Raw genomic sequence first — 27,625 nt, 5'->3', positions numbered from 1 at the left:
ACCTTTCATTTCTGGCTTGCAACATCTTGTGAGTATACCTGGTAAATGAGGTGCTGACCCTGCCCCCCTTTCCCTCCTGTCTCCCTCCTATGTTCACCCTCTCCTTGACTGCAGCCCCTTTTATGCAGAGGCCAGCCTTTCTCTGCCCACTTTCCTGGGCACCACGTTTCCACATGCTGTCTTTCAGAGATGTGTTGAAATTTTGTCTTTGCTATTGGTGCATTCCTGATCTCTGTATTTGTGGGCTTAAGCCATTACGTCTTTATTTCCTCTGAAATCAGGTAGCAGAAGGAGAAGAAATAAATATCTTCAGTTGACTCTGTTAAACCATAGCATCTCTTATTTCTTTTTTTTTATTCAGTATTTTATTGGTTTACTTTAGGTTTTGTTCTTTAGTCTGCACTTCTTCTGTGTTTTTTCAATGGCTCACCTTGACTTGATTTTTATCTTCTTCCAAAGATGAGAAACTTTAACTGTTAATGTTTTTCCCATGGCATATCAAGGTTTTAAGTTAGTATTTAAAATTAAAATTACCAGGGCAGGGGCACCTGGGTAGCTCAGTCGTTAAGCATCTACCTTTGGCTCAGGTCGTGATCCCAGGGTCCTGGGATTGAGTCCCACGCATCGCCTCGGGCTCCCTGCTCAGCGGGGAGCCTGCTTCTCCCTCTGCCACTCCCCCTGCTCGTGCTGTCTCTCTCTCTGACAACTAAATAAATAAAATCTTTAAGAAAAATGAAAATTACCTGGCTTACTAAACTTGAGCTTTATCTCGTGTATCATAGAATTGCTCTACTTTAATAAGTTAAGCTGTGTTATTTAACAGTAACTACAACTCCTTAACTTCATATAATAGATGATTGTAAACACACAGCACAGGCTCACATAAATTACCTCATTTTTAAAAAGACCATTTTGATGTTTGCCTGCAGAGAAAATTCATAGGCATCTTTCCCTCACAAAATTCAGCTTTGATGTAGAAGTATAATTAACCTCCTGAATCCTCAATTCTCGATTACTTTCCTCTTGTGTTTTCTCATGCATTCTGTCATTTAGAAAGCACTTTGTCTGAGTCTAGTGTTGAGTCTAATACTGCCTTAAAGTTAAAATGGACATTATTGTAATTAAAAATGGTGGCATTTTTAGAGGTAGGACTCTAATCTGGGATTTTTGACTCAGAGACCAATGAACCTTCCTAATTTCTTCTGGGATATTTCTTTGTATATCGGGGTCAAAGTCTGTCTAGCTTGGAGCCATCACTTTACCCAAAAGTAACTACCACCATAACTGCATTCAGCAATAGCCAGTAAAAAGTAAAGAACTGAAGAATATTTCAGCTATGTCCATACATGGAGTTTAGGATACTGTAAAAGTACTTTGCTCACCTAATACAATAAAAAAGGTAGCATTTTTATTGATATTGAATAATTTATTTTTATCAGTTGAAAGAAGAAGAAAACTAGGAAAGCATTAATATAGAGAACACATTCTCTCCTCCATACTCTTTATTAGTAAACAAATAAAAACATTGTCGGTTTTTATTTTTCTTCTTCACATGCATCGTCTCAGGTCATGTTAACAAAATTTTGCTCTTCAGGAATTAATTCCCAACTAAGGCAGATAACAACGACTCAGTCACGAGGTTTAGAAGAAAGATATTTAACATCCAACTTATACATTAGAAAACAAATTATAAAAAAAAAAAGGAAGGAAGAAAAAGAAAAATTCTTGAAAGGCAAAATTAAGAGCTCTACACCAGCCCCTAAAATTAGAGTCAGCAGTGGGAATGTGCTTCAGCAGCAGCTGATGTTGACAGAGCGCGTTTTCTGCCAGGTGAACAGCACAAAACACGAGGAAAACTGCCACCCTGAGGAAAGCAGATGGCATGCTGACAGCTGAGGCACTTGTGAGACCTAAGCTGGCCCCGTGGTCCTGTTATTTGGCTGTGTTCACATCAAAAGAGCACCCACGAGAGTCACTGGATTGACAGCTTGGTTGACACGTAGCTGCAGCTTCTGCAAATATTTACATTAGGCGTCAGGGAGCAGTGTAAGCACACGTTATGGGGTGCAGAGTAAATAGGAAGGGCTGCGTTAGGGGGATGATCTTGCTTTTCTAAATAACAAGGGGAGGATTATTGTGCAAGGAGTGATTTCAAAAGCGGAGGATAATCTGAAGAGTAAAATGAACAAATCTTCCCAGGAATGGAAAGATGTCTCTTTAATACTGTAACATTTCATTTATCCATGCATTTCTTTGAAAATTTTCCAAATTTATTTACCTCTTGATGCATTCAGGTTTTGAGGGCACATTTTTTCCCTGGCAGCTTATAAAATGTATTATGGCAGAATCTATAATAATTGAGGCCTAAGCATATCACAGATCCTAATTATGATATCTACTATATTCAGTATATATACAACATAGGATTTATGGTAGTTATTTGAATATTGTAAGTCCCGCAATATTATAGTATTTGTTGAACAGATTTCCTGAAGATAATAGTTTCTTTGCAAGAATGGCAACAAAGTTACCATTTAAGAACAAATTTAATTATTTTATGTTTCAGATAATTATTTTATTGAATACCAAGTTTAAAAATGAACACGTTGCTACCAAAAGGCTTGATATCTTTTATTTATATTTAAGGGTTTATTTTTAAGACTTCAAAGAAAAGAAATAGAAGAAATGTTAATATTGGGAATACAACTCCCTCACCCATATTCTCTTATTAATGGTAAACTGAAAGCAGCAACCCTAGCTTTTTATTTCTTCAACACCTTAATAGTTAAGGTCCTTTTACACTTTTCTAAACTTTATCTGTTATATAACAAAGTCACATGTCTTTGAAATGGAAAGAAATTGACACTCTCACTTATAATTTATAAATGCCTTAGAGACAATACTAGTAACCTGATGATTTTTTATATTAAAAAAAAATCACAAACTTACATTTTTAAAAAATCACCGGAAAGAAACCAGACTGGCTCAATGAGAAAATCGTTCAAACAGACACACCTGGATATTATTTGCAGAAATATAAAGATAACAACATTTGTAAATTTATGAACTTAAAAGAGAATGATAGATAAGCCCATTTAAGTAGCTGCTGAAGTATCTCACCTACCCTGCTTTGCCGTTGTGTATTCTCTCCGCAGAAGAAAATGAGCACCGAAATCTTAAGGGTCAGAAGTTTAAAATAGTAAATATATGTCACTCAAATTCATGATACAATAGTGAGACAGCAAGCAAGGAATTTGGAGGAGCCCTCTAGATCATGCCCTTTCAACAATCTTCATCAGCTCATGGCAATCAGATTTCCTCTTACAATGTCTTTCTTGATTTTATTTCCTATCATTTAATTGTGAATGTGGCTATTTTTGTGCAGCGTTTAGGTTATACTCCATCTCTTTTGTTAATAAAGATAAAAATTAAACCACTGTGTCTTGACTTAGGGATAAGAACAAAAGTCAAATGGCAAGCATTCTGCCAAGAGAATTTTTAGAGATAGGATGGATTTATATTTTTTTAATTTTTTAAAACAACTTTATTTCTTTATTTGACAGAGAAAGAGAGAGAGCACAAGCAGGGGGAGTAGCAGAGGGAGAGGGAGAAGCAGAGTCCCTGCTGAGCAGGGAGCCCAATGTGGGATTCGATCCCAGGACCCTGGGATCATGACCTGAGCTGAAGTCAGATGCTTGACTGAGTCACCCAGGCGCCCCCTACGATGGATTTTTAAGAGTAGATTATGAAATTTCTTTTCCCTACCTATTTTGAAATATAATCGTGTTTGTTTTCTATTGGTCTGGATGCAGTTGAGCAGATTTTTAGATATCTAAGTCTAGAGCTATATTCTTATTCAATCTTTTTATCTTTATGTGTAATATATATAATTTACACATTTCAAAGTTATTACCTCATTTGTTTCCACAGTCTCTTGACAAGATAAAGTGGACCGAGAGATTTTCAGCCTTTAACTATAATGTTACATTTTTCTCCTCTTAATTTTTAAAAACATCACATTAGCTTTTTATATTGTTATATATTTATTATTCAAGTCTGGGACAATCTATGTACCTGTTAGGCTTAGTCTAGTGGCCATCCTCAGTGCCATTTTTCTCTTATCTTTGAAATTCTCTTAGGTTGAAATAATGTGGGAAGGTTTTGATAGCCTCGTCATTGAATACAAATGCCAGGACCATTAATAGTAAGAAAGCCATTCTTTATGGTTTTATCTAAATCCAAACCAGATGTTGAGTGGGAGGAAGTGCCTATGACATCCAGGCCTGTTTTTGTTTTGTTTTGTGTTGTGTTTTGTTTCCTCAGAAATAAGAGTATTTGGTTTGTTTCTTTGATTTTACTTTTGAAACCTCAGCCATTTGATATTGTGCATACGTATTATGGGTTTAGAATTGTATGTTGGCTTGAATTAGATTAAATTTTACACAGCTTTCACAATTTTCCCTGACATAATTCTTTCTTCTGTTCCTTACATGTATTTTCCCCCTCTGAACAAATTCTTTGGCAGTCCCAAGAAAATACGTCTCTGAAAGCATGGGTGGTACCGTGTAGCAAAGGACATAAAATCAAATTGATGGTTTACAGACAACAGAATCAGAAGTAAAGAGTTGTTATATATTTTCACGTCATAATTTTATAATGCCACATAACTCCGTGTCAGCAAAGGAGCTATTCCTAATACTAACAGTTACTCAATGCTTGCTATGCACTGGGCACTGTGGTAGAATTTGGTTGTGAGGATCATTAGTACAATCACCACTTGCACACTGCAGAACTGACCTCCACAAAGCCACGTACCTAGTCCTTCACTGTACCCGGATTCGAAGACAAGCAGCTTCCCTCACGCCAGCGCCCGCCTTGCAGATCCTTGCAGACCCCTCTGCCACAGGGAGGCCGCGGTTCTCTGTGCTTGGGCATGTCAGCATATCACATTCCTCAACAAGAAGTTTTCCTCCTTGGATGCATTTTCTGCTGCACTCTGAGGGCATGGACGAAGCAGATCACTCTGTGAACTAAAAATGTAAACGTTCAAACACAGACCTATTTATTTGTGTATTCCCTGGGCTTAGAATCAGACAACCTGGACTCCTCTTCTGTCTTCCACTTGGTAAGTGGATGATTTGGGCAGATTAGGTAAGCACTGTTGAGTCTCTTGTCTCCTCATTTATACAAAGAGGCCATAATGCTTTTCCAGGACCAGGTTGTTGTGGAGATTAAATGAACCAATTAATGCAAAAGTAAGAGCAAATGGACTGAAATGTAGCAAGAAGTAAATATATATGATTGTGTCCTTTGCTTTCTTCTTCCAAAGCTGATGATTTAAAAATAGTTAAAATTATCTTTTAAAAGTATTCAGAGACTCAAAGTATTTAGCAGTGGGTTGTTCTGTTTTTGGCAACTGTCACTGAAACCAGAAAAAAATTATCAATTCTTTAAACCTTTGTTTATAAGAATTATTGTTGATACATCATCACTTTAATAATTCAAATATTAAGATGTTAGGTTAAATGATTTATCATTGTCATAACATTTAATAAATAAAGATAGTTTTTAAAAAATATTTTTGGAATCTGGCCCATGGGGGGGAGTAAAATCAATATAAAATTTATCTTTATTTTTTCAATTAAGAAAAAAGAGAGAAGAGAATAAAGCAGAGTATACCACTCCTAGTAAACCCAAATATTATTTTTGTGAAACTTTCATTTGGTTTTACACACACATGTGTGCACACACATACATATTTGCCTTTTCCTGGTCATATATATGTATATAGTATTTTGTGATATAAGTGTTACTTCTTACCATGGATTTCAGCTTTAAAAATGTCACTGTGTTATGGATCAGTTAATCTCCAAATAGTATGTTTGTGTACCTGTTTTCATTAGAAGGATGAAGCCGTATTGTTAGTGGTATTGTTTGTACTCAGTCATGTGTTTTTCTCTCCTGTAATCCCTATTGCCACACCAGTGTGCCAGCCTATCCTTTACAGTTACAACATTGATTTTTTATCTCTGTGCTTACCAACCGGCTATCATGCCAAGTAATTTAGAAGAATCTCTTGACATCTCTGCTTAAAGCTAATGTTTTATTTAACTGATACATGCTCTTCGCTACCAGTTGCTGCTAGCCATCGAAAAGACAGCTTGGTGAACTGAAACAAGAGATGAATTATTCTTTTTCTTATTTGCATTTTGCCTGATAATTCCTACTAATTTTAATGGCTTTTGAGGTGCTAAAATTATCTCAGGAGAACATTTCAATAATTGCATAGCACATTAGGATAACAAGTCATTATGCCGTCTTGAATTCCTCAGACAGGGAGCTTTAGCAGAGCAAAAGTGCAAGAACAACCTGCCTGTTAAGACTGAAGTTTTGCTGGAGTTGTGTGCACTTGAACCTTGACTCAGGCCGAGGCAGCTGAAGGAAGGGAGATGAAATGTCGGTAGCAGACCTGGCTGGCCAGGTTGAAATGCAGGCCGTAGGATTCCTCTCAGGGACGGCAGGTAGTGGAGTGAGCAGAGACTGAAGGCACTGTGCTGAGTTCTGTTTCACCGTGGACTGTTGCAGAGCTGAGAGGAGGCATTGCTTCTCTAAACCACTTGGCCGGGCATAGCCTTTACCCATCCCCCCCTCCTTCCTTCCCTCTCTCCCTCCCTCTCCTCTCCCCATGCTCCCACCACTCCCCACCCCACTCTTTAGCAAACTGGTAGAGAAGTAAGTCGCTAAAAAAACAAACTATAGGGATAAGAGAGAAGGCATGGTATACTTGACATTTGACTTTAAAAATATTTTAATAATGCAGCTTTACATACTCCTTCACTGCCAAGCTCTGAGTTCTACCCTCCATGCAACACTGAGCTGAAAATATTTAAATCTAAAGCTTAAAATGGGAGATGGGGAGGTACTGTGCATGTAAAGATATGGTTAAAGAATCTTTGCAATTTTTTTAATCCCTCGATACTTATTCCATGCATATGTTTAAGAGCTATTGGAAGGGAAAATTTAATATTTTATTTTCCCAATTAAAGAGTTGCGTTTTGCTGCCATTAAGATACCCTAGGCTTTGCTTTATTGGATCATTAATTAGCACTTTGAATGGTTAAAGGGGCTTACTCAGTACACATGTATCTTGCAACACACAAGAGGTGTATATTAATGAAAGACTAAAACATACCCTGGAGTCCCTTATTGCCATATTAAAACATTTATAAATGGGACTTTAATTTAAAGTGCTGCTAAAATGAAAATGAAATGCTATATTGATTCTCAGGCCAGATGCTCTCTAGAAAATGCAGTGTGTTTTATTCCCACTGTAAATTATAACTTCAAGTCTGCCCTGGACATACTCACAGATAATTCTCTGAGGACTAAATGTAAGCATGCAAGCATCCCTAGGATGACTTTGACTTTCGTACACTAGGTGGCAGAGGGTTTCCAGGAATGTCTCTCTGTATCAAGTGCCATCGTTTTGTTTAGCTTTGCAACTGAAGACAAAAAAATTATTAAAGTTTTGTTTTTCAGCAGTGGACTAAGTTTCTCCTTCCTCCTCCTAAATGGGGAAGTATTAAGTGAAACTTAAGTTGCATGTTTTGTTTTGCTGAATCAAATGAGTTTTCCCTCTAGTGAAGTAATTTTTTTCTATATACAGTAGCAGAATTAGGGTTTTGTTGTTCTTAATTTTTATTTAATTTTATTTTTTACTTTGTTTAATGTCATTTTCTCTTTATTTTAAATTTTATTTTAAAACAACCAGATATCCATTCTTCCATAGAATGACTCAAATGAGTGTATGTCAGGCGACAATGTCTCATATTCTTACTACACTTCTTTATTTTTTAAAGACCTTTCACATAAATTATGTTGTTGGATCCTTACAATAACTGTGGGATATATTGTCTTTCTTTTACAGAACAGGACATAAAGTTTAGGCAAGTTCTCCAAGGTTGAGTAGTAAATTGTAAGAGTAGACCCAAAATATTGCTGCATTTTTTTTCATTCTTACTTTCTACTTGGGCACAAGGAAATTCAATAGAAAATTTAACTAAAAGTGAGCTGGAAGCTTTAAGTATATTAATTAGGGGAAGTGGGAAATGGAAATACTGTTTTTTTAAAACTGGCATATACACACTATTTAGTAAAAAAAAGGGGGGGTAGAGAAAGAAACCAAGCAAATAAACTGACTTACTTAAAAATATTACCAGCAGTACCCCCAAATTATCAGAATTTTATATTACATCAAAATGCTTATTTGCACCATTTATGTGGATTTATTTATAGTAGAGTTCCAATGAATTCAATGCATGTTCCTTTTTTTGGGTGTTGTGTTGTAAGAGAAGAGTACTTTTTGTTATAGATCAATGCTTCTCCAAGCCTGTTTCTCAGACCAACTAATAGCAGATTCACCTAGAGTTTACTAAGAATGCAGACTTCTAGGTCCTATTCTAGTCCTAATTAATTGTAGTCATTGAAAATTAACCCAATTATTTTCATTTTCAAAAAGCATCTGAAATTTGGCCACTAACTTTTTTTTTTTTGGCCACTAACTTTTGAAAAGCAATAAATTTTACTTTTTTTTTTGATATAATATAGATACAAGTAAAAGTTACCTAAACAGGGTTATGATAATTCTAAATCTCCTTTTCAGATATCATAAATTATCACATAAATTTTATTCCATGTGAAAAGTGATTACATTATAAATCAATAAGTTAATTAAGCTTGTAAATAAAGGAAATTGGCCCACATACACACACACACACACACACACACACACACGCACACACATACACACGCATGTACATAGAGAAGGCACATTGCAACGGAAGGTGTTCTAGGTAAAATTTATAAATCTTCTCAATCAAAATTAGTTAATTAGGCAACATCATTCTTTGGAAAATAATTTGAAAAGAACCAACAGTTTTTTTTTTCTGTTACTCATTTTTACTTCTGATTCCTAAGTGATCTAAGAACCAGCCATTTTACTTCCCTGTACTTGTTTTCGAGTAAATTTGGCAGATTTAATTACTGGTGGTAATAGTAGTATTTTTGAGGGATAACAGTCTGTTATGCATTTTAGTGAATAATTATAAATACATGTCAAATGAATTGATCGAGTAAACAATATAGGCATAAGTGTGAAGAAAACCAATCAAGTGGAAGATCAATCATACAAAGAAATATTTTCTGGCATTCGATTCAGGAGATACTCAGAGGAGCAACAAGAAAAATTAAAAACATTTTCTGCATAGGTATCTCATGGGATTAGTGTAGTATGGAATAAAGTTTAGAAAATCTGAATTTTTAAGATTACATAAGCAGTGATGAACCACATAATCTGTTCTTCTTAGCCTACTTAATATGGTTCTTTCTAGGGGAAACGAATTGTGGATGATTTCAGCACGTCTATTGTAAAAGTTCTAAAACCTCCTCGTCTTCCTTTATCCCAAAGGCATAGCCATCTGTTTTGCTATAGGGATGATTCTGCCTGTGCTGATTTCATGCCTTCCTGTCATGATTCTGGATTCTGATACATCCCATCTATTGAGAACTCAGCTCTCTGTTTGCACCTTTGAACTGACACTGATCACATGGAATTAAATCCAAATCTGACTACAAAGCCAGTGTTATTTCTATAAACTCTGCAATAGTATAATTACCGTAATCATTCAGTTGCTGTCTATTTTAATTTTATGACCATTGTTAACCAGTACCATAAACATAAAGCAACTTTATACTTACAGTATTTTTGAGAGATTACTTCTTTTAAAAAATCTGATAGGAAGTCATTGATTTCCCTGGTACAAATTGCTTTGAATAAAGTGCTGCTACAGGGCAAAAGGAAATCATTATTAGTGTCCGCTACAGTATGAATTGTGTTATATAATCATACTCCAGATAGGAAACCCCAAAATGTTGGTCTCTGCATATGAATCTGTTTATGAAAGTCGTAATGATGACATCATCTTCCCTCGATGATCTGACAGCATCACAGAAAATGTCTAAGTACACCTTGCGATACTGTTGCTCTCAGAACATTTCCTCGGTGTAACCACAATGTGGCGCTGCCGTGCCAATGAGTCTCAGTTGATGCTCCAGGACAGTTTTCGGAGACCAGGGAAATGAAACGGATCAGATGCATTGTGAGCAAAGCGGGAGTGCAGCACCTGAAAGCTTGCTTTATGGGCTGAACTGGGAAGATCTGTACTTGCAGTAAAGAAAATATTTATAAATGCATTACGTGAGGTGGAGTTAACTAGCACAGACTCAGAGTAATGCTTGTACAAGTCCAGGTTATAAATATATAAAAAAAATGTCTTTTTAGTTTCTATTAAATCATCCTGCCCTATTTCCTAGAACTGTGAAATCCTGCCCCTCTATATTCAGATGCCTTTGTTAAACATGCATTTCTGTTGTTTTGGAACTAAAGGATAAAGGAACACTGCTAGGATTATGAAAAAAATAGGACAACCCAAAATATAGTTGATGAAGAAAATATTTTTGAAGCATAGTAACGCTCGCCAATTTGTACTCTGTGGCAGACTTGTGAAATGGTTTGAACATGTATTATTTCTCATGTTCTCCAAATGGGGAAGCAAAGGCCCAGAAAGTTTTAAAAATTTGCCCACATTTAAATCTACAAGTAGAATCAACATTAAGTTCCCATTTGTTCTAATTCCAGAATTTCTTCCATTTTTGTTTGGTGTATTGTCCATCATTCCCAGACTTGCCGTGTTGTTTGTTTCTCTCCGTACTTACTTTTTCCCCCTTTCAGCACTCCTGCCCTGTTCCCCAGCAAATGGAGAGGATAACTTTCTCAGTTTCACTTCCTCCTGTATTACCACTTACTTGTTGGCATAATGTAATATATAACTCAATGGCAGACATGAAGGCAGGGGTTGAGAAGGAAGACCGCTCTTGTTTTGATTTCTCTGTCTTGGTTTCCAAGAGTATTTTGGTAAAAATACCTTGACCTCTTTGAATTGCTGTCGAGAAATACAGAGTTCAAATGAAGTCTATACTCATTGTCTCCCATGTATGTTTTGCTTGTTACAAAACATATTTTGTGCGGTTGAAGACCAAAGTGTGACTAGCAGACAAATGGCTGTAATTCGAAGCAGAAATTCCAAAGTGGGGCATTTCGATCTGTAGATGCATATGTTTATTCTTTAAACCTGGGTGCCTGGGTGGCTCAGTCGGTTAAGCGTCTGCCTTTGGCTCAGGTCATGATCCCGGGGTCCTGGGATCGAGCCCCACATCAGGCTCCCTGCTTGGCGGGGAGCCTGCTTCTCCCTCTGCCCTTGCTTACCCCTCCACCCCCTCGCTGCTTGTGCTCTCTCTCTCTCTCATACAAGCTCTGTCTCGTGTTCTGTCTCCCTCAAATAAATAAATAAAATCTTTAAAAATAAATAAATAAACCTGAAAAAATCCTGAGATTTTGATGACCCCTTATAGTTTGTGTAGGTCTACTTTGATCTTCTTGCAGTGATATGCTAAATAGTGAAAGGAGCTTTTTGACACATAACATAGGGTTTATATGTGCATGTTTATCTTTATAATTTTTGTTTTTTGCTGGGAAGACTTCTTTTTCTTTTCTTTTTTTTTTTTCTTTGGATTACTTTGATGCACTTGTTAGGATCCTGCTGAAAGCTCTCTTGCTTCTCTGGAGCTCTGAGAAGAGCTTTGTACCTTTGAAATTTTCATTAGCTTTTGACTGACGGCCAAGATTTGGGCTGCTGTGGTGCACCCATGCGTTGGCTTGCCAAGTCCCTAACTCACGACGGCAAAAACCTCTCCAGCCCTCACTAAAGTAAAGAGCATTTGCAGAACAGAATCCTATTCCTTACTTAGGTGGTTGGTGCAAAGATAGAGTTGGTCCCGGGCAGTCTGGAAGCCATCAGGGTCAATATCAGAAGCGTCCTCATACATTTTTCAGGTGAGGGCTGGGTGGGAAGGTAGGAAGGGGCAGATGAGGTTTGCCAAATATTAAACATAAAGGGAGATGTTTAGAGAAGGTGCCAAACACTGACCTTATTCAAATTCCTTCCAGTATCTCCTCGTTGTGTAGAGGCAAGACATTTTGGGTTAGAAATAACTAACCAATTTAGAAAATTAATTTTTAAAAAGTAGAGTTGTTTTGTTTTTTGGTTTTTTGGTTTTTGAAATGTAGCTAATAATAGCATTTAAAGTACCTCCTCCCCCAAGAGTTCAATCCTATCAATGTATGTACTGGTTTGTTTTTTTTTTATACTGGTTTTGATAAGATAATCGATATTTAGGCTAAGGTTTTTAGATTATCTTAACTGAAAGGCTTAATGTAACTTTTAGGAGTACTTAAAAGTACTCTTGAAATTCTGTCACATGAACATCTATATTTATATCTATTTCTCTTTATGTCTCTATATACATAGATCCACATCCATATCTGTCTCCCATTTAAAGGCTTCGTAAATTCACTTTTAACAGGGTATGTGAGGCAAAGGAACCTGCTGCATAATATTCTGTATTTTTACAAATATAATATTGAAATTCATCCTCGGCTTCTTGTTGGAATGCAGGAGTTTTGATTGCTGATGTTTAACCATCACTTTACTTGTTGACTGAATGCTATCAGTCAGAAAACTATCACTCATTGCCCCATTCTTCCAGAAGCTTACCTAGCTGAATGATGTTACGCAATCTAAGTGCTCTGGTCCTCAGAGGGATCGGTAAGGGCTAAGTTTGCCAGAAAGGGCATCGTTTAATAAATATTTAATTACGGTTTACTGGGTGTAATTTGTGTCTGACAATACCGCATCCCATATGCACCCTTCTTCCACCGTAAACTCTTCATGGGCAAGGACTGTGTTAGTCTTGTGCAAATTTGTGTGTCCTCTGCTTATGACACACAAATCTGGCATTGGAAAGTATTTGTTGAATGAATGCATGCATATGCAGCAAATGCATAAATGAATGTCTATAGAAGAATTGTAGGAGATGCTTTTTTCCCCCCCAAGGAGATTCTTCTTTTTTCCCTTAATAGGGAAGCTATGCCTAGACAAATAGCATGGGTTAGAGGACTCTGAAGGTCAAGATGGATTTAGTTTCGAAGAGGGAAGAGATGCTGTCAATGGGGTTACTCATTGCTGGTTCTCATTTAGTCTAGTGTAAGAAAGGGTGAATTCACCCAGCACTGAAATCAAGGGGAAGATAATTAACTGCTTATTCATTTATATGCCTTCATCCCAGGAACCAGCTGTTTCATGGATCATATTTTATTACAATTTTTATTTATAGTATGACTTTGCAAGAAAAACATCCGGTGCAACAGAGCTCAGCAGTTGGTGTGTAATAATGCATATTTTATAGCCACACAGAAGACACTGTATAAGTTACCCGAAAAAAGCCAGGTTGCCAGATCCTCTTGCCCCTTTTTCAAGCTGTGGAGGATTTCTCCTGGGGTTTTTGGGGTAGAATGGAAAGATGATTCAGCTGGAGGTCAGCCAGCAGGGACCTGAATCCTTACGCTACCTCTTTGGAGCAGTGTGGCCTCAGTAAATTAACCTGGGTGTGGCTCAGTTAAAACTGGCCTCAGGGACAAGGAGGGAGGAGAGAAAGATGTCAAGTATGTGTACTCAGAACTTCTCTCTTTTCCTGTCTCTCCTTTGTGTATTTTTGTTGTTGTTGTTCTGAAAGCCTACTCATCCAATTTAGGAATCGATCCCATTAGGATTATTTTACCTGTGCTAGTTTTGAATTTTAACTTGTTTTTGAGCACTTTGTGGGAAGACCCCTATCATGTAACTATTCCATTTTATTTTGTAATAAACTTCAAAATACCAGAATAGAATGCCATCTCTAGATATATTTTTCTGTCTTTAGGCCTAGGGATTGAACACCCTTGAATTACAAATGAATGGATTTTATATAACATTTTCACAGTATCTAACTGAAATGAGTTGTTTTTATAATATAGTCCAAAAAGAACAATTATTACAAAATGTAAAGAATCAGGGTAAAGTAACAGTTGACCCTTGAACAACGTGAGGGTTAGAAATACTGACTCCCCCCCCACACACACAGTTGGAAATCATTGTATAACTTTGACTCCCCAAAAACTTAACTACCAATAGCTTATGGTTCACTGAAAGCCTTATTGATAACATAAGCAGTCGATTAACACATATTTTGTGTTATATCTACTATATACAATATTCTTACAATACAGTAAAAAGAAAATATTATTAAGAAAATCACAAGGAAAATACATTTATAGTTCTGTATCGCGTTTATCAAAAACAAAATCTGTGTATAAGTGAACCTGCTTAGCTCAAACGCATGTTGTCTAAGGGTCAACTGTACATCTTTTGAAACACTTCATCTGTTTTGCATGTTTCCGGAGAAGCTTGTGGAAATATGCTGTCGCGTCTCTAGAGGGCACCATTGCACCAGATGGATTAAAACCACAGCGAGGTATTCCAGATCTTTCCGGAACAGTCAACCTGTTTAGTGTCAAATGTAGCCTGAAGAATCCACGACACCAGTTTTTGAATTCGGAGAATGATGTCTGGGAAGAAGATATGCATTTTTGAGGGGAAAAACGTGAAAAATCAAGGACAACCTGATGGGTTCTGTAGTAATTGTTTCCATTTTTAGGAAGTATTTTAGAGGAGAAAAGACAGTCAAAAGATCCAGATGGGAGGCTTCCCCCCCTTTTTTTTTAATGTTTATTTAAATTCCACTTAGTCAACATACAGTATAGTATTAGTTTCAGGTGTACAATATAGTGATTCAACACTTCCTTACATCACCCGGTGCTCATCAGGACAAGTGCCCTCCTTAATCCCATCACCTGTTTCAGACATCCCCCCACACCCCCCACCTCCTCTGGGAACCATCAGTTTGTTCTCTATAGCTAAGAGTCTGTTTCTTGGATTGGGAAGGCTTCACTTTTATTTTCTAGAAACATTTAATTAAACTGCAGAGGACCACACATAATTGGACTTACAGTGATTAATGTCAGTCCTTAACCACTCAAAATAAAATTCGGCAATCTTCCCTGTCCCTCCAATGTACTTTATGTGATAAAGAAATTTTTATTCATTTTTTTCATTTTCTTGTGACTAGTTTTCTTTCTAGCTTATGTAAACTGTTCACTTTTTTTTTTCTTTAAGAAAAATGTATGATTGGATTTATGTGTTTATAATCCTGGTCAGGGTAATAACATTTCAATTTTTACATACACTTTTGTGGTTTATGAGTCATTAAGGGAAATTTCACCTTAAAGGGTGTTTTTGTAAACTCATTATTGGGATACATTATTGGGATAAATTGTACAGTCTTGTAGTAGAAATTAACATCTGAGGAATGCTATTAACCAAATGCAATTGACATGTAACATGGGGAAGTTGTTTATTTTTTGTTCTAAATTTTGATTGAGAGAAATTTAAAGATAAACACCATGTTGTTTGCTCCTGATATCTGTCAATTCTTTATTTTTAAATTATTGTGTATCAGAATGTCCAATGGCCTGCATGGCACAGCTACTGGGCCTATCTGCTTTCAATGCACTGGGACAAACATTGCATCAGACCTCATTGATAAAATAGCAGATAACACTCAACTTTGTATCTTTCTTTCTGTTATGAATGGTGGGACTTCTTTGTAACTGATATTGTTAAAATGATCCTATTAAAGTAATTGTTACATAAATGACCATAGCTACAATTATGTAGATATTATAGTTCTAAGATTATTTATATTATCATTAAATGCAACACATAGCATAAAACATAATTGTGCAATTTAATGAATGCATATGAAGTGAACCTCATATAAACACCATCAACTCAGAAGATATAATTTTGCCAGCTTTAGGGTCTCTTGCCAAATTGTAAGCTCCTCTGTTTCCCCAGATGTAACCAGTCTTCCTGACTTTACTGAGAATTATTCCCTTGCATTTTAATATAAATCATCTATATATACATTCTCAAATAACAGTTTTGCCTGTTTTTGAACGTCTATCATACTGTATGTATTATTCTGTGGCTGACATCTGACGCTCAGTATTTGTAAGATTCATCTCTTTTAATATGTGCAGCTGTAATTTATTCATTTTAATTGCTGACTATTTTATGACTATAACACAATTTATTGATCTTTTGTACTGCTGCTGGACATTTGGGTGTTTCCACGTTGAGGCTCTTAAGAACAATGCTGCCAGGAGCTGTCCTGTATAAATATACTGTTGTACGTGTGTCTGTTTCTCTGCAGCATCTACTGAGAAGTAAAATTGCTGGGTCATAAGTTTTTCACACTCAGATTTACTGGGTAATTCCACATGGTGTTTCATTATGGTTGTACCACTTCCTACTCCCACGAACAGGAAATGAGACTTCTTTTTGTCCACATCTTCACCAATATATAGCATTGTCAGACTTTTAAAATTTTTGTGCTTTCTGATTTTTTAGTAATATCTTGTTTTAATTTACATTTCCCTCATTAATAAAGGTTACTGGCTTTTTGAGTTTCCTCTTTGTAAAGTGCCCATTTTTCAAGATCTTGTCGTCTTACTAATGCTTGTAGGATTTCTGTTGTTTTTATTTTTCTAGTCTCTTTAATTATACCTTAAAAAATATTTTCTTCCATACATTGGTCTGCATTTACCATTGTCTTCATGGTAAATTTTGATGCACAGATGTTCTTGGTTTTCATATAGTAGAATTTACTCCAGGAAATAAAGATATGCTCTTGTGAAATTTTCTTAAAGTATAGTGGATATGTATTTCCCATATACATAGACCCAAATTTTATACAGAGGGCCATGTAAGTCCCATTTATTTTGTTTTCTACTTAAATGTATTCCACCATTTGACTCCAAAGTGATTTCTGTATAGCTTGCTTTTCTCCATTACTCTACAGTGCTAAATATTTATCAGGCATCCATAAATAAATGTGTCTGTTTCTGAGCTTTTTTATTCTCTTCTATTAGTTCAAGTGCCTGTCTGTGTGTGAATATAGTTTGTTGATTAGTACATCATTATAAGTCTGTATATCTGGTTGAGACTTCTTTTACTTCTTTTTTTCTGTGTTCTTTTTTTAAAATTTTTAATTAACATATAATGTATTATTTGTTTCGGGGGTACAGGTCTGTGATTCATCAGTCTTACACAATTCACAGTGCTCACCATAGTACATACCCTCCCCAATGTCCATCACCGAGATTTCTTTTTCAACAGTGTTTTGATGCAATTCTGTGTATTTCTTAAAGCTTATCAAATACTGCCAAATTTATTGGGATTTTGGGTAGGGTTGCATTGCATTAAATTCTTTATAATATTTCAACTTAAACAATGAACATGGTATATATCTTGATTAGTTAACCCCTTTTAATTTCTTTACTATTTCTCAATAAAGTTTCATAATTTTCTTGGATGTCTTACGTGTATATTCATAGTTATTCCTAGAATATCTAAATTGATACTGACAGATGTTATAGTTTATTGAAATTTTGTTTTCCTTACTGTTGCTAGTAAGTAGGAATGTATTTTGTATGCCAATTTTATATCCAAAAACTTTGTAGAACTACTTAATTAATTCTAGAAATTTACCTAAAGTTCTTTTGCATATAATACTATTAGCTGGGAAAATGTAATGTTTTCCCTTCCTTTCCAATCCTTATATTTTATTTATTGTTCTTGTCTTGTTGCATTATCTAAAATGTCCCCCAGTGTTGAATGAAAGTAGAGTTAATCCTTCTTATTTTGATTCCAAAATTAAAGTGATAGGTTAGTTATTCACCAATGAACTTTTCTGTAGACTTCTGTAAATCTTAAGTCAGATAAGGGAAGTTCTCTTTAATTCTTAATTTGCCTAGAATTTTTATAATAAATAGGTATTAAATTGCATTAAATGGATTTTCTTTTTTTAATAGAAATATACTTGACATACAATGTTATATTAGTTTCAGATGTACAACATAGTGATTTGACAATTCTATACATTAAGTTATAGTCACCAGAATAAGAGTAGTTATCTGTCACCATACAATGCTATTAGAGTATTATTGACTGTGTTTCCCATGCTGCACTTTTCATTACTATGACTTATTTATTTTATAACTGGAAGTTTGTACCTTTTAATTCCCTTCCTCTATTTTGCCCATCCCTTCAACCCCCTCCCCTCTGGCAAACACCAGTACACCAGTTATTCTCTGTATAAAAGGATTTTTTCTTTTTTTAATTTTTATTTTAATTCCAGTTAGTTAACATACAGTGTTACATTAGTTTTGGGGGTACAATATAGTGAGTCAGCAATTCCATACATCACTCTGTACCCATCACAACAAGTGCACTCCTTAATCCCTCAACTATTTAGCCAATCCCCCCATCCACTTCCCCTCTGGTAACTATGGGTGTGTTTTCTATAGTTAAGAGTCTGTTTCTTGGCTTGCCTCTCTCTCTCTTTTTTCCCTTTGTTTGTTTTGTTTCTTAAATTCCACATATGAGTGAAATTCTATGGTATTTGTCTTTCTCTGACTTACTTCACTTAAGCGATATACTCTCTAGCTCGGTCCATGTGATTGCAAATGGCAAGGTTTCATTCTTTTTTATGACTGAATACTCTTCCATTGTGTGTTTGTGTGTGTATGTATACATGTATGTGTATATAGATACCATCTCTTCTTTATCCATTCATCAATCAATGGACACTTGGGCTGCTCCATACCGTGGCTATTGTAAATAATGCAGCTATAAACATAGAGGCGAATGTATCCCTTTGAATTAGTGTTTTGGTATTCTTTGGTTAAATACCCAGTAGTGTGATTGCTGAATTGTAGGGTAGCTCTATTTTTAACTTTTTGAGGAACCTCCATACTGTTTTCCATAGTGGCTTCACCAGTTTGCATTCCCACCAACAGTGCATGAGGGTTCCTTTTTCTCCACATCCTCTCCAACACCTACTGTTTGTGTTGTTGATTTTTGCCATTCTGACAGGTGTGGGGTGATATTGCATTATAGTTTTTTTTTTTTTTTTTTTTGCATTTCTCTGATGATAAGTGATGATGAACATTTTTTCACGTGTCTGTTGGCCATTTGGAGAAATGTCTGTTCATATCTTCTGCCCATTTTTTAAGTTCAATTATTTTGTTTTTGAGTGTTGAATTGTGTAAGTTCCTTGTATATTTTGGATACTAACCCTTTATTGTATATGCCATTTGCAAATATCTTCTCCCATCCTGTAGGTTGCCTTTTAATTTTGTTGATTGTTTCCTTCACTGTGCAGAAACTCTTTATTTTGATGTAGTCCTGATAGTTTATTTTTGCTTTTGTTTCCCTTGCCTCAGGGGACAGACATATCTAGAAAGAAATTCTTACGACCAATGTCAGAGAAGTTACTGCCTGTTCTCTACTGGGTTCTTATGGTTTCAGGTCTCACATTTAGGTCTTTAATCCATTTTGAGTTTATTTTTGTGTATGTTGTAAGAAAGCGGTCTAGTTTCATTCTTTTGCATGCTGCTGTCCAGTTTTCCCAATACCATTTGTCAAAGAGACTGTCTTTTTCCCTTTGGATAGTTTCTCCTGCTTTATCAAATATTAATCGACCATGTAATTGTGGGTTCATTTCTGGGTTTTCTATTCTGTTCTATTGATCTGTGTGTCTGTTTTTGTGCCAGTACCATACTGTTTTGACTATTACAGCTTTATAATATAGCTGGAAGTCCAGAATTGTGATGCCTCCAGCTTTTCTTTTCTTTTTCTTTTTTTTAAAGATTTTATTTATTTATTTATTTATTTGCTGAGCAGGGAGCTTTATGTGGGTGGGGTTCTATCCCAGGACCCCGAGACCTGTGCTGAAGGCAGATGCTTAACTGACTGAGCCACCCAGATGCCCCTGCTTTTCTTTTTCAAGGTTGCCTTGCTATTTGAGATCTTTTGTGGTTCCATACAAATTTTAGGATTGTTCATTCTAGTTCTGTGAAAAATACTGTGGGTATTTTGATAGGGATTGCATTAAATGTGTAGACTGCCTTAGGTAATATAGATATTTTAACAATATTTGTTCTTCCAATCCATGAGCATGGAATGTCTCCATTTCTTTGTGTGATCTTCAATTTCTTTCATCAGTGTTTTATAGTTTTCTGAGTACAGGTCCTTCACCTCTTTGGGTTAGGTTTATTCCTAGGTATCTTATTGTTTTTGGTGCAATTGTAAATGGGATTATTTTCTTAATTTCTCTTTTGCTGCTTCATTATTGGTGTGTAGAAATGCAACAGATTTCTGTGCATTGATTTTCTAACCTGTGACTTTAAATGGATTTTCTTAATGTATTATGATCATGTGATTTCTTCTAATCTGTCAATATAATTAATTATACCAACTGGTTAATGGTAACTAATTTCATTCCTAGAATAAACCCAACTTGGGCATTACGTATAATCCTTTGTGAACATTGCTGAAATCAATTTGTTAGTATGTTTATGGAATTTTTGCATTTTTGGCTATGAATGAGACTGGCTTGAAGTTTTTAAATATGCAAAAAAATTGGAATTCAAATAGAAAAGTGTAATGTGTCATATACATGCAAAATAGAAAATATGTTTCTTTAATTTGTGAAATTCCCTATTTTTTCATAGTAAATAAAAAAAGCTTTTATGTAGAATTTTAATACTACCTTGTAGTTCTTTTTTAAAATTTTTGTTTGTTTTAAAGATTTTATTTACTTATTTGAGAGAGAGAGAGAAAGAGAGAGCTCAGAAGCAGAGGGAAGGGCAGAGGGACAGGGACATGTGGACTCTTCACTGAGTGGGGTGCCTGATGCAGGGCTCGATCCCAGGACCCTGAGATCATGACCCAACCCAAAGTCAGATGCTTAACTGATTGAGCCACCCAGGTGCCCTAGTACTACCTTGCAATTCTAAAGATTTATATAATTTACCCACTGACAATATTTATAAAGCATGTTAAAATGTAAAGCTTAATGCTTTATTTCTTATCTCATACAGAACTTGTTTGTTTTCTATATGTATGGCTTCAGAGGACAGTGAAGCCAATTAAATTCCATTCTCTCCCTACTCTTCCAAAAACAAAGATTCAGTTAAAATTCATTGGCATCCAAGTTTTATTGTCTTTCCTTCTTTTCTTGATGAATGAATCAGGGACTCTAGTGCTATAAACCAGCTCAAATTGATGATTGATGGCTTGTATTTGACTTTGACATGAGTGACTTCTAATATTGGGATGTCTGAGACCACACACTTGCTCTTCACTTGTGGTTTGTGAAACACATGTGTGAAATCGCACTCTGTTCTACCAGTTCAGTTACACTTGTCCTCTGCAGTGTGGACAGAGTTCTGGCAGAGAATTAATTTTTCTCAAGAAAGTCTAAAAGCACAAAAGCGAAATACGATAAAGCCTTTCCTCTTAAGAATATTAAAGATGTACTGGAGATAAATGATAACCTATACAAAACATTTTTAACATGGTGTAAATTAGTGTGTGATATATTTCCAAAACAGATAAGATAGCAAACAAATATTTTAGAGTTCAGAAAAGTGAAAGATTTGTTATAAGTGGTAGGATGTGAACTGGCATTTGTTTGAGAAGATAGATAAAAGAAGACAGTAGAAGTGGGGGGAATAGTATAAATAATATTCCTGTTCTTCCCTCATTGTAAATATTCTGAATCTTCAAAGGAAGCACATTAAATGATTGCTATTGTCTCAGTCCTGTTCCGGCCTTTACGTGCATTATCTCATTTAATCTTTGGCAAAACCCTGTAAGATCACACTTACAGATGAAGAAACTGAGGAACAGAGATCTCAAGGAAACTTGCCAAAGGTCAGGCAAGTGCTAAGGGATGACAGTTGATCCCAGGCATCTACTGAAATCCTGATGCTCTGAACTATCTTGATATAGTCCTGCTATGTGGTAATAATGAAAAAGAGAAGTTTGCTGTTGAGGGAGAATGAAAATGATAATCACAGATACCTCAAACCTAGAATGTTTCCACACTCTATCAAAATTAGCTGATTCTGACCTTAAGACTTGATAGCTCTTTCTATTATTTGTTTTAGAAGCTTGTTATTTTCTGTGTCTATGAGGTTTTCTTAGAGTCATTAGCAATTATAAGCATCATAGATTTATTTATTTAAACAAGGATAGAATTCCTTAAATGTTTAGTTTCTGATGTCTACTTAACCTATGTAGAGATTGGAGTCAGTTTTTAAGGAGATAATGGGAGAAAACTAAGAAGGAAAGGGATAAAATGACAAAATACATGTTAATAGGAGTAGCACTTAATATGGGTTTTAAACTGCTTACGTATGAAAAAGTGAGAGCTAAGGAAATGTGTCTAACCACTCAGTCCTCCCAGTGTATGTTTGGAGAAGTTTTATGTTATGCCGCTAACCCTCGAACTACCAATACATGAGAAAGAACTACCATGTAGAGATCCCAGAGACCTAGATTTTCACTCACCATGGCCTGCACCTGTGTGTAAAAATCACATCATTAACAAAAATGTATCCTTTTTGTTTAATGCTCCATACATATGAATTACAACTCAACAGACCCTCATAGTTGGTTGTAGATTAGAGTACAGTAACCACAGAGAATAAGAAATGAAATGGATGTCCCTGTTTCAACTTAGTCAAAGAATTAAGTAATATCCTTAGATGTTGAGGCAGAGCTGAGACCAGAACTAGCTTCTTCTCACTCCTGATCCGTGATGTATCATTTTTGTATCTTTTTTTCTTACTTTCTGTGAGTTGAGATGGTTGGTTCATTTTGAGCCCTAATCTTTTATTATTCTCTTAGAAATTAGGACCCAAACTGTACTAAGTATCATAAGTTGCATAAAACCTATCTGTGGTATAAAAGAGTCCTCCTGAGTAGAATCCAGTGTCCAAATCACTCCTTGTCCATTGTCATCATCTGTAACTATCACCATCCCTTATTTGACTGTTTCATTTCTATTTAATCAATCTTTCAGTAATTTCAGAACTAATGTTTACAACCTTCGATATAATAGATGACATTTATCCTTCTGTTTCCAAGACCATTTTCCTAATGGCTGAACCACTTTGAAATATCAATATGGTGTTTATGTTCTGCACTGTGCTAATTCAGACTGTTCTTCAAGACCTCCTGGAATCACGGGCTAGTACAGAGTGCATTGGCTAGGCAAAATTGTAAGTGTTCAGATATGATTTAATAAAATCAGTGCAGTTAAAACCTTCAGGGAAGGGATAAGACTGTGTAAGTCTCATTCACTCTTCTCAGTGCCTGAAACAGTATAATACATCATTATGTGACATGTGAAAGGTTTCTGAAGAACATAAAATTAGGTTTTGGAACCAATCCAGTTAAAAATGAAATAAATGGATCCAAAGAAAGAAGGATCAAGTTATAATTGAACTGTGTTATGAAATTTTGAAGGTGGAAAATTAGGACATTACATTCAGGGAGGTAGAGGGAGAGGGGACTGACAGGAACTTCAGAAAGCATTTAAACACCAGACAGTGTTTTAATTAGAAGAGTATTAAGAAACTCAGTGCTTGCCATAGATCCATAGTAGTCTAATTTTATAACATGGGAAAGTGGAATGTGTTAGACTAAGGTTCTAATAGTATCTGAAATACTTAGTAGTTTATATTGATGGATAAGTTACTTTAAGTTTTCTAAACTTTAGTTTCATTATCTATAAAAATAGAAGTCTTATTTACTTTACAGAGTGTTGTAAAAACAAAATACAATAATATATTTTAAAATGCTTTTTTCAGTGTTAGATACATAGCCCATCTCCAATAAATGCTCATTTCCTTTTTCCCTCCCATTTTGTATTATTGGTATTATTTATCCAGCTGTGATAGATCAAGTCTGGTATAAGGATACCATGAGACAATTTTTAAAATTCTTTTGCGAGAAGATTAGCTCCTTAGTTCTTGTAATAAAACTATATTTAATAGTTACTATAAAACCTAACATCTATTAAGCTCTTTCTATGTATATCAGATATTCTGCATGACACATTAAATTCTCACAGCAATTTTATGTTCTGTTATTTTATGTTACCTACTTTTGTAGATTTGATCATTACATATTGGGAGTTGGTGATGAGGAGAGACTGAAAATCAAGTTTGTCTGATTCTGAAGCCCATGACCTTAACCACTAAATCATACAGTTTAACTGGTACTCATCAATGATGTTAACATTTTCAAATTGTAGATGTAAGATGTATTTCTTTAAAGGGGTAGGAGGATAGAATGAGTAGCAAGAGCGTGTGACGTGACTGTGATTGATTTTACATTGTGTCTAACTTCCTGAACTTGCCTAAACAACATCTTCCAGTCTTTCTGCAATATAAAATGGGATATATATGCTTATCTCCAATGTTATTTTAGGATTAAATAAAATTAGGTCCTTGTGCATGGTATCACAGCACTTGTGTGTGGACGGTGTATAGCAGAGCACTATTCCTGGCAGAGTAAGAAAAAGCTGCTAGTTTTTATAGATTGAAAATATTTGCATCATAATGCCTTATGATGACTGAAATAAAAGATGAAGCACTTGGTTTCAATTCCAGTAATAGCAGCAAAGCTGAGCCTAAAAATTATGAACTCTGGGGAAAATATAAAAACAGCTATTTGAAGGCACAGGAAAATGATAAGAAGAAAGTAGAGACTGGAAAGGACTTGCCCCTTAAAGGAATAGAATTGTGCTGGGTGAGATTAATATATATAAAATGCTTTTGTCAGAGGGCACTCCCAGGTCATATGGCATCAGGGGTCTAGAACTCAAGCCAAAAGCCAGTCTTACTGACTTGGAAGAGTCAGATATGTTTTATTCTATAAGACAGGCTTGAAACTGAGAGGGGAGACCAATAAGGAAGGGAACCACAGAGGGAACAAACCTAAAGTCTGCATATAAACTCTTCTCAAAGTTTTGGCTCTCTCTTGAACTGTCCTTACATGAGGGAGACTCCAAACATCCCAGCACAACATAGCAGCTAGAAGGCTAGAAGAACTGAGTAGTGAGCTTAGCTGCTGTCCACCACAAGGGAGACAGAGCTTAGAATCAGTCCAGCCAAGGTAACTGCTTGCCATAACTAAAAAAAATGTTCTTCAGAGGAAGATAACAGATTCCAGAGTTTATTATATATTGATAAAGTTCAGTTAAAAATAATAAAAATTAATATACATGCAAAGATATATGAGAAGACCTAGAGTCAAGAGAAAAGACAGGTAATATTAAATAAACCATAAAGTGAAAATGTCCACATGTTGCAACTGGCAGATAAGGACTTTAAGGTAACCATATTAAATATGTTCAAGCACTTAGAGGAAAATATGTTTATATTGAGAGAACATGTGAGATAGGTGTATATATATATATATACCTATCAACATATCAAGAGTACCTAATGGAAATTACAGAATTCAAAAATAAAATATCTAAAAGTAAAATTTTACTAGGATTATTTTGATAATACTGGAGAAAGGCTTGGAAAGAGTAAGTAAATTTGGATTCAAATCAATAGCGACTATCTTAATTGATGAAAAGAGAATGGGATTTTAAAGGCTTAGAAACTCAGGGACCTGTAGGGTTATATGATACAGCTTGTCATACATGTAATTGTAGATGCAGAAGAGGAAAAAGTATGGTGCAGAAAATATATGTGGAGAAAATAGATTTTTGAATGTGATAAAAAACAAAGAACAAAGTAGATCTATAAGCCCGAAGCATGATATAAAGAAACATAAATGACCTAAATGTATCAGAGTAGAACTTTCAAAAACCAAAGGTGAATAGAAACATTTGAAAGTAACTAGATAAAAAGGATGCATTACATACTGGGTAATAATCACTACTTTTCTTCAGAAACAATATAAGATAAAAGATAATAGATATTTTTCAAGTATTGTAAGAGATATTATACCTGTCTACTTAGAATTCTGCAACCAGTAAAATATATCTAAATAATTGGAGAAAAATACCATGTCTATGTTAAGTTGTCAATTCTCCCCCAAGTTAATGTATGGATTTGGTGCAATATCAATCAAAATTTCAACAGCTATTTTATAAAAATGAGAAATTGATTCAAAAATCTATATGGAAACATAAAGGGTATAGATTAACCAAAACGATATTGAGAATGATTGAAGGACTTTCACTGCCTGACATCAAAATTCAAATTAAAGCTACAGTATTCACGATAGTATGTAATTGGCATTAGAATAGATAAATGGGGGGGGGGGAAGAAAAAAAAAAAGAATAGATAAATAGGTTTGCTGAAACAAAAGAGTAAGGTCAATTATTTTTTGACAAAGTTGCAAACCAACTCAATTGGTAAAGGAAAGCATGGTCAACAAGAAGTTTTTTTTTTTTCCTTAAAGATTTTTATTCATTCACTTGACAGAGAGAGACACAGCGAGAGAGAGAGCACAAGTAGGGGGAGTGGGAGAGGGAAAAGCAGACTCTCCACTGAGCAGGGAGCCCGACGTGAGGCTCAATCCCAGGACCTTGGACCATGACCTGAGCTGAAGGCAGATGCTTAGCGACTGAGCCACCCAGGTCCCCTCAACAAGGAGTTTTAAAACAGTGTTCAACTGAATGTATTATTTGTGTGTGCATATGTATATGTCACACCATACACAAAAATCGGTTCATGATGGATCATACTTAAACATAAAATCTATAATTCATGGTTTTTCAAAATAGATAAACAGATATGTAGATGATGATGGATAGACACACATGCACACACACACATTTTCTTGCTCTGTTTGTTGAGAATACTTAGGAGCAATATCACATCAATAGCAATTACTATACCTATTGCCCAAATTCTAGTTTTTAAATATCATTCTCCAATAAAAGTAACCAGGGTTCCTTGGAGAAGTGGAGGGTGCCAGGATCTGAGCAGGGAAAGTACAAGATGAGTCTAGAATGTCTAGTACTAGAAAGTAAAGAATTTCTCAAAGAATGATTGAGACAGACGTGTTAAAAGTATCCGGGACCTCGATGCTTCAAAGAGGCTCCAGATGGACAAATCTAGTACAATTTGAGTATCAGCAACAAATAGGGATGGTAAAAGATCAACTCCATTTGATAAAATGGAAATCCATGAGTCCAAACTGATATAAATGAATAAATAAGTGAATGAATATATGAACAAACGGAAGGGAAAGAACAGTTCTTTTTTTTGCAGTAGAATATCAACAAATAAATGTAGAAGAAATGAAGAGATTAGAAAGTCACTATGTTGTAGTTATCACAGTAATAATCGATTCAGCCAAGAATTATCAATTTGTGCTACAACTAGCAAGTTAAATTTGATGAGGAGCATCATACTGACAGTGTCAAAGCATCTATTAATAACAAAAGGAACAGATATGAATTTTACAATGGATAAATCTAGTGTACAACACCTCAATCCAATCATAAATGTTAATTATCATCAGTATTGGGATAAACTGACTTCACATGCTTCCTGATTTGGTACCTGGAAGAACATATTACTTCTTTGGTATTCTGACCAAAAGGATATAAATTAAGTCTGGTCATGAGAAAACGATGGTTAATCTCAACCTGAGGGGGATTCTACCAAAGAAATGGGCTCTATGCCCTT

The 27,625-nt window shown here is 35.4% G+C and overlaps 1 protein-coding gene and 1 long non-coding RNA gene across 10 annotated transcripts in view; one reads left to right on the top strand and one right to left on the bottom strand.

Annotated features, from left to right (window-relative positions):
* GPC5 (glypican 5) overlaps positions 1–27,625 on the top strand; it is a 1,368,657-nt gene that overhangs the window by 359,439 nt on the left and 981,593 nt on the right. The window lies entirely within an intron of this gene.
* On the bottom strand, positions 1,428–6,586 carry LOC118536597 (uncharacterized). Its single transcript, XR_004917772.2, has 5 exons — positions 6,374–6,586; positions 4,816–5,030; positions 3,125–3,175; positions 2,950–3,015; positions 1,428–2,012 (listed from the first exon to the last, which is right to left on the bottom strand). It is a non-coding gene; the product is annotated as an uncharacterized LOC118536597 (long non-coding RNA).

This window comes from Halichoerus grypus, chromosome 4, assembly GCF_964656455.1.
Source record: "Halichoerus grypus chromosome 4, mHalGry1.hap1.1, whole genome shotgun sequence".
Taxonomy (NCBI): Eukaryota; Metazoa; Chordata; class Mammalia; order Carnivora; family Phocidae; genus Halichoerus; species Halichoerus grypus.
This window is presented reverse-complemented; position numbering and strand designations above follow the sequence as displayed.